We start from the raw sequence: 7,042 nt of genomic DNA on the forward strand, positions 1-7,042 counted from the left end.
CTCCCTCCCACGGGATTTGGGTGCAGAGAACTGTTTATCCGGTCTGTTTCCTTCAGGGTCCGGCGGTGTCTCTGGCAGGGGTCCTGCCGCTCCTGGGCCCTCCCCCATGGGAGCCCAGAGGCCTTATACAGTTTCCTCTTGGGCCACGGATGTGGGCAGTGGTGAGCAGTGTTGGTGGTCTCTTCCGCTCTGCAGCCTCAGGAGTGCCCACCTGACCAGGCGGTTGGGTCTTTCTCTCACCCATTTTTTTTTTAAATTAGCTTCTCAATCATCATCTGGAAAGAAAACATTCTGAGCAACATGATTAAAAACAGCTCTGATAAAGCACGGTCACTACTACGTATCATAAAGCAGGTACAAGCTATTTTACATCCACAGAGGTATGATACAGTACTGTCCTACATCTATAATACTAGAGGATACAATTTAAAAGGCATTATTTGAGACTTGATTCTACTTTTCCAGCAGAGGGCCCAAAGGATGGTGTGACACAGCTTTGTAAAGAAACATACTCTAGACAGGATTTCCTTTCACTAGTGGCACAGTTCTAAGGATTCATTCTCTCCATGAATGTCAGCTAAAACCGTTATTAAAAAAATGAAATATCCGTAGAACAAAACCGTATAACCACCGGATTCACATGAAGATGACCTAGTGGAGACAAGCTGGACCTCACCTTACCAACAAGCTATCAAATCTGTTATGTTTAAACAGTGAGACCTCCAAGGAAGGAGATGCCAAGTAGTGCTTCAAAGCTTCGGACCACAATCAAACACAGCATCCTTTTCAACAGAAGCAGAAGCTCATCTGAATATGCTCAAGGATGCTGACATCAACATTTAATCATCTCCTCACTCATCCAGGAAGAAGGGGAGATCAGTTACTACTGTACTTTATTGTGTTCAACCAAATCACCATGTTACAAAAATAGCAAGCTGCCATAATAAAAAATGAGGCTCCTCTATCCAGCACCAGATAGCATCATTTTACTTTCAAGCCTAGAAATTGCACAATTGTATATAAACCAACCGAAGATGAGGATTGAGAGTTCATCTTGGTGGATTTTTCCTTTGATGAATATGAAGTGTCCTTCCTTATCTTTTTTGATGACTTTTAATTGAAAATTGATTTTATTTGATATTAGAATGGCTACTCCAGCTTGCTTCTTCTGACCATTTGCTTGGAAAGTTGTTTTCCAGCCTTTCACTCTGAGGTAGTGTCTGTCTTTGTCTCTGAGGTGTGTTTCCTGTAGGCAGCAGAATGCAGGGTCCTCATTGCGTATCCAGTTTGTTAATCTATGTCTTTTTATTGGGGAGTTGAGGCCATTGATGTTGAGAGATATTAAGGAATAGTGATTATTGCTTCCTGTTATATTCATATTTGGATGTGAGGTTATGATTGTGTGCTTTCATTCTCTTTGTTTTGTTGCCAAGACGATTAGTTTCTTGCTTCTTCTAGGGTATAGCTTGCCTCCTTATGTTGGGCTTTACCATTTATTATCCTTTGTAGTGCTGGATTTGCAGAAAGATATTGTGTAAATTTGGTTTTGTCATGGAATATCTTGGTTTCTCCATCTATGTTAATTGAGAGTTTTGCAGGATACAGTAACCTGGGCTGGCATTTGTGTTCTCTTAGGGTCTGTATGACATCAGTCCAGGATCTTCTGGCCTTCATAGTTTCTGGTGAAAAGTCTGGTGTGATTCTGATAGGTCTGCCTTTATATGTTACTTGACCTTTTTCCCTTACTGCTTTTAATATTCTTTCTTTATTTTGTCCGTTTGGTGTTTTGACTATTATGTGACGGGAGGTGTTTCTTTTCTGGTCCAATCTATTTGGAGTTCTGTAGGCTTCTTGTATGCCTATGGGTATCTCTTTTTTTAGATTAGGGAAGTTTTCTTCTATGATTTTGTTGAAGATATTTACTGGTCCTTTGAGCTGGGAGTCTTCACTCTCTTCTATACCTATTATCCTTAGGTTTGATCTTCTCATTGAGTCCTGGATTTCCTGTATGTTTTGGACCAGTAGCTTTTTCTGCTTTACATTATCTTTGACAGTTGAGTCAATGATTTCTATGGAATCTTCTGCTCCAGAGATTCTCTCTTCCATCTCTTGTATTCTGTTGGTGAAGCTTGTATCTACAGCTCCTTGTCTCTTCTTTTGGTTTTCTATATCCAGGGTTGTTTCCATGTGTTCTTTCTTGATTGCTTCTATTTCCATTTTTAATTCCTTCAACTGTTTGATTGTGTTTTCCTGGAATTCTTTCAGGGATTTTTGCGATTCCTCTCTGTAGGCTTCTACTTGTTCTCTAAGGGAGTTCTTTATGTCTTTCTTAAAGTCCTGCAGCATCATGATCAAATATGATTTTGAAACTAGATCTTGCTTTTCTGGTGTGTTTGGATATTCCGTGTTTGCTTTCGTGGGAGAATTGGGCTCCGATGATGCCATGTAGTCTTGGTTTCTGTTGCTTGGGTTCCTGTGCTTGCCTCTCGCCATCAGATTATCTCGAGTGTTACTTTCTTCTGCTATTTCTGACCCTGGCTAGACTGTCCTATAAGCCTGTGTGTCAGGAGTGCTGTAGACCTGTTTTCCTGTTTTCTTTCAGCCAGTTATGGGGACAGAGTGTTCTGCTTTCGGGCGTGTAGTTTTTCCTATCTACAGGTCTTCAGCTGTTCCTGTGGGCCTGTGTCTTGAATTCACCAGGCAGGTTACTTGCAGCAGGAAGGTTGGTCCTACCTGTGGACCTGAGGCTCAAGTTTGCTTGTGGGGTGCTGCCTACGAGCTCTCTGTGGCGGCAGCAACTGGGAAGATCTGCGCCGCTCTTTCCGGGAGCCTCCGTGCACCAGGGTTCCAGATGGCGTTTGGTGTTTTCCTCTGGCGTCTGGATGTGCACAGAGTGCAATCTCTTCTGGTTTCCCAGGCGTGTCTGCCTCTCTGAAGGTCCAGCTCTCCCTCCCATGGGATTTGGGTGCAGAGAACTGTTTATCTGGTCTGTTTCCTTCAGGTTCCGGCGGTGTCTCAGGCGCAGGGGTCTTGCCGCTCCTGGGCCCTCCCCCACGGGAACCCAGAGGCCGTATATAGTTTCCTCTTGGGCCAGGGATGTGGGCAGGTGTGGGCAGTGTTGGTGGTCTCTTCTGCTCTGCAGTCTCAGGAGTGCCCACCTGACCAGGTGGTGAGGTCTCTCTCCAGTGGGGTTTGGGAGCAGAGAGCTGCTGCGGGCCGGGATCCGCGGGTTTGGGACTTCCGGTAAACACAGGAAGTGCTCGGTCCTAGAGGAATTTTGCCTCTGTGTGTCCTGAGTTCACCAGGCAGGTCTCTTGCAGCAGAAAAGTTGGTCTTACCTGTGGTCCTGAGGCTCAAGTTTGCTCGTGGGGTGCTGCCTATGAGCTCTCCGAGACGGCAGCAACCAGGAATATCAGTTTTTTTTTTTAATGTTTATCTTTTTTTTTATTAACTTGATTATTTCTTATATACATTTCGAGTGTTATTCCCTTTCTCGGTTTCCGGGCAAACATCCCCCTAATCCCTCCCCCTTCCCTTTTTTATGGGTGTTCCCCTCCCCACCCTCCCCCCATTGCTGCCCTCCCCCCAACAATCTAGTTCACTGGTGGTTCAGTCTTAGCACGACCAAGGGTTTCCCCTTCCACTGGTGCTTTTACTAGAATATTCATTGCTACCTATGAGGTCAGAGTCCAGGGTCAGTCTATGTATAGTCCTTAGGTAGTGGCTTATTCCCTGGAAGCTCTGGTTGCTTGGCATTGTTGTACATATGGGGTTTTGAGCCCCTTCAAGCTCTTCCAGTTCTTTCTCTGATTCCTTCAATGGGGGTCCTATTCTCAATTCAGTGGTTTGTTGCTGGCATACGCCTCTGTGTTTGCTGTATTTTGGCTGTGTCTCTCGGGAGCGATCTACATCCGGCTCCTGTCGGCCTGCACTTCTTTGCTTCATCTATCTTGTCTAATTGGATGGCTGTATATGTGTGGGCCACATGTGGGGCAGGCTCTGAATCGGTGTTCCTTCAGTCTCTGTTTTAATCTTTGCCTCTCTATTCCCTGCCAAGGGTATTCTTGTTTCCCTTTTAAAGAAGGAGTGAAGCATTCACATTTTGATCATCTTTCTTGAGTTTCATTTGTTCTAGGCATCTAGGGTAATTCAAGCATTTGGGCTAATAGCCACTTATCAATGAGTGCATACCATGTGTGTTTTTCTGTGATTGGGTTACCTCACTCAGGATGATATTTTCCAGTTCCAACCATTTGCCTACGAATTTCATAAAGTCATTGTTTTTGATAGCTGAGTAATATTCCATTGTGTAAATGTACCACATTTTCTGTATCCATTCCTCTGTTGAAGGGCATCTGGGTTCTTTCCAGCTTCTGGCTATTATAAATAAGGCTGTGATGAACATAGTGGAGCACGTGTCTTTTTTATATGTTGGGGCATTTTTTGGGTATATGCCCAAGAGAGGTATAGCTGGATCCTCAGGCAGTTCAATGTCCAATTTTCTGAGGAACCTCCACACTGATTTCCAGAATGGTTGTACCAGTCTGCAATCCCACCAACAATGGAGGAGTGTTCCTCTTTCTTTGCATCCTTGCCAGCATCTGCTGTCACCTGAGTTTTTGATCTTAGCCATTCTCACTGGTGTGATGTGAAATCTCAGGGTTGTTTTGATTTGCATTTCCCTTATGACTAAAAATGTTGAATATTTCTTTAGGTGTTTGTCAGCCATTCGGCATTCCTCAGCTGTGAATTCTTTGTTTAGCTCTGAACCCCATTTTTTAATAGGGTTATTTGTCTCCCTGCGGTCCTACTTCTTGAGTTCTTTGTATATTTTGGATATAAGGCCTCTATCTGTTGTAGGATTGGTAAAGATCTTTTCCCAATCTGTTGGTTGCCGTTTTGTCCTAACCACAGTGTCCTTTGCCTTACAGAAGCTTTGTAGTTTTATGAGATCCCATTTGTCGATTCTTGATCTTAGAGCATAAGCCATTGGTGTTTTGTTTAGGAAATTTTTTCCAGTGCCCATGTGTTCCAGATGCTTCCCTAGTTTTTCTTCTATTAGTTTGAGTGTATCTGGTTTGAGTCTTTGTAGTTTTAACAAGGTGGCTGAATGTCTACCAGTCTAGTTACAGAATAAGAGATTTGGCATTGAACAGAATGTAACACGGGGCAATTCAAATGTCTGAGGTGCTATACCCTTTTAGTTCATTCTATAAGTACATTTAATATTCTTTTCTGTTCACCATCTTCAGATAATAGAAGATCAACTTCATGAAAATTCTTGTAAAACACCTATACATAATCCTTATGTAAGAGGCATGGAATCTCAGTGACTAATTGATTTTATAGCTGATAGTTTGAGTTTTGGAACTTTTTTTGAGTCATTAGGTAGGAAAATACACTGCTTTTACAAGCAATGCTGATGACATGAGTTATCAGATACTAGTATTTGTATTTTTTATCCAAAAGGAAATCTGTTAAGAGATGAGGATGGATATTAAGTCCTTAGAATCGAATCATTCCTGAAATGCAATATATATATATATATATTATATATACGATTATATTATATATATATGATTATATATATTTTATATATATATATATAATTAAAGTATGATTTTGGAGCAGGCTATTGGTCACTTGCCACTTAAGGAGCCTTAGTTGACATATCTCATTTCATATCCTCTTCTTTTCTGACACAGTCTCCTCTCTTTTCTGCAAATCAGCAGGCTGGGATAAAGATATGGTCACAGTTTGAGAAAACACCATAGGGTTGATCAAGTTTGAAGGACAGAACATTCCTATTCCTTATGTAACCATTAAATGAGAAGTCCTCAAATCTATGCTCATGTACTTTAGAAAGGGGAAACAATGTAGTTTTTGAATTGCCCACTTTCTGCTTACTCTGCACTTGGCAGGGCAGGGAGTCCTATGTCAAACTGTTATCTGGCAAATTAGAGAAAAGCTGCAATTACAAAACTTTTGCTTGTTCTTTGTGTTTCTCAGTGTGCAAGGAACGTAGTTTTGTTCATGAAAAAGCATCTTGATAGACTTTTTTATTATACATGAAAAGTTGGAATTCTAGGGCAAGATCCACAATGAGAAATTTGATAGAAAATTGCAAAATTGACCTTTTACATATAACAGTTTTGTGCCAGAGGAACCTTATGGATGAAATAAGGAGAACCTGTGCACCCCTGTAATGTGACACTCTGGTCAGAGACCAACCACAGCTCTGAGTACAGGGATATGAGATGGTTGGAGGGGAATAATAAGAGTAAACTAGGAAAATGCAAATCAGAACATAATTTCTCACCCCAAGGAACCCTGGAATATTGGAGTGTCTTTACCTTTTCAGATGATGCTTATTTTCAGACAGAAGTTAACTCAGAAGCTGGAAGGATTGAGAAAGATAACCATGAAACACATTCATCCTCTCTGTCCCTTTAACCACTTCTGGCCTGTCTACATAAATACACTCTCAGTTCCTGAAAAACAAAACTCTCCTGGGGATATGGTTTTTTCTCTGAAATTCATCCAGACCACATCCAGCTCCCCCATTACTTGTTTCACCTTGAGCTTACTCTATGTCACTCAATGTCATAGTTTCTGAAGAGTGTCACTTTATATCCACTTCCTGAGAGGAGCTCTTTATTATCCACTTCTGGTTAATAACTATACTTACAGGGGATAGGGAGAGGGAAATCAGTAAAGAGTTTGCTGACAGGTACACAGGCCTGAGTTCAGATCCCCAGGAACCATATAAAAAAATGGGCTTGGTGGCATATGCCTGTAACTTTTGTGATGGGGAGGACGAGGAGACAGGCACATCGGTGGAGCTCATTGGCTACGAATCCTAGTCAAATTGATGAGCTCCAAGTTCACACTGCATGAACACATCCACATAGCTGTACAAGAGACAGACACATATGGAGAGAGACAGAGACACAGTGATATAGAGACACAGGGACCTAGAAGCAGAGAGACAAAGACAGAGACAGAAAAAGAGAGAAAGAGGAAGAGACAGCAAAATTCCCAA

Source organism: Rattus norvegicus, chromosome X (genome assembly GCF_021556685.1).
Source record: "Rattus norvegicus strain SHRSP/BbbUtx chromosome X, alternate assembly SHRSP_T2T, whole genome shotgun sequence".
NCBI classification, from domain to species: Eukaryota; Metazoa; Chordata; class Mammalia; order Rodentia; family Muridae; genus Rattus; species Rattus norvegicus.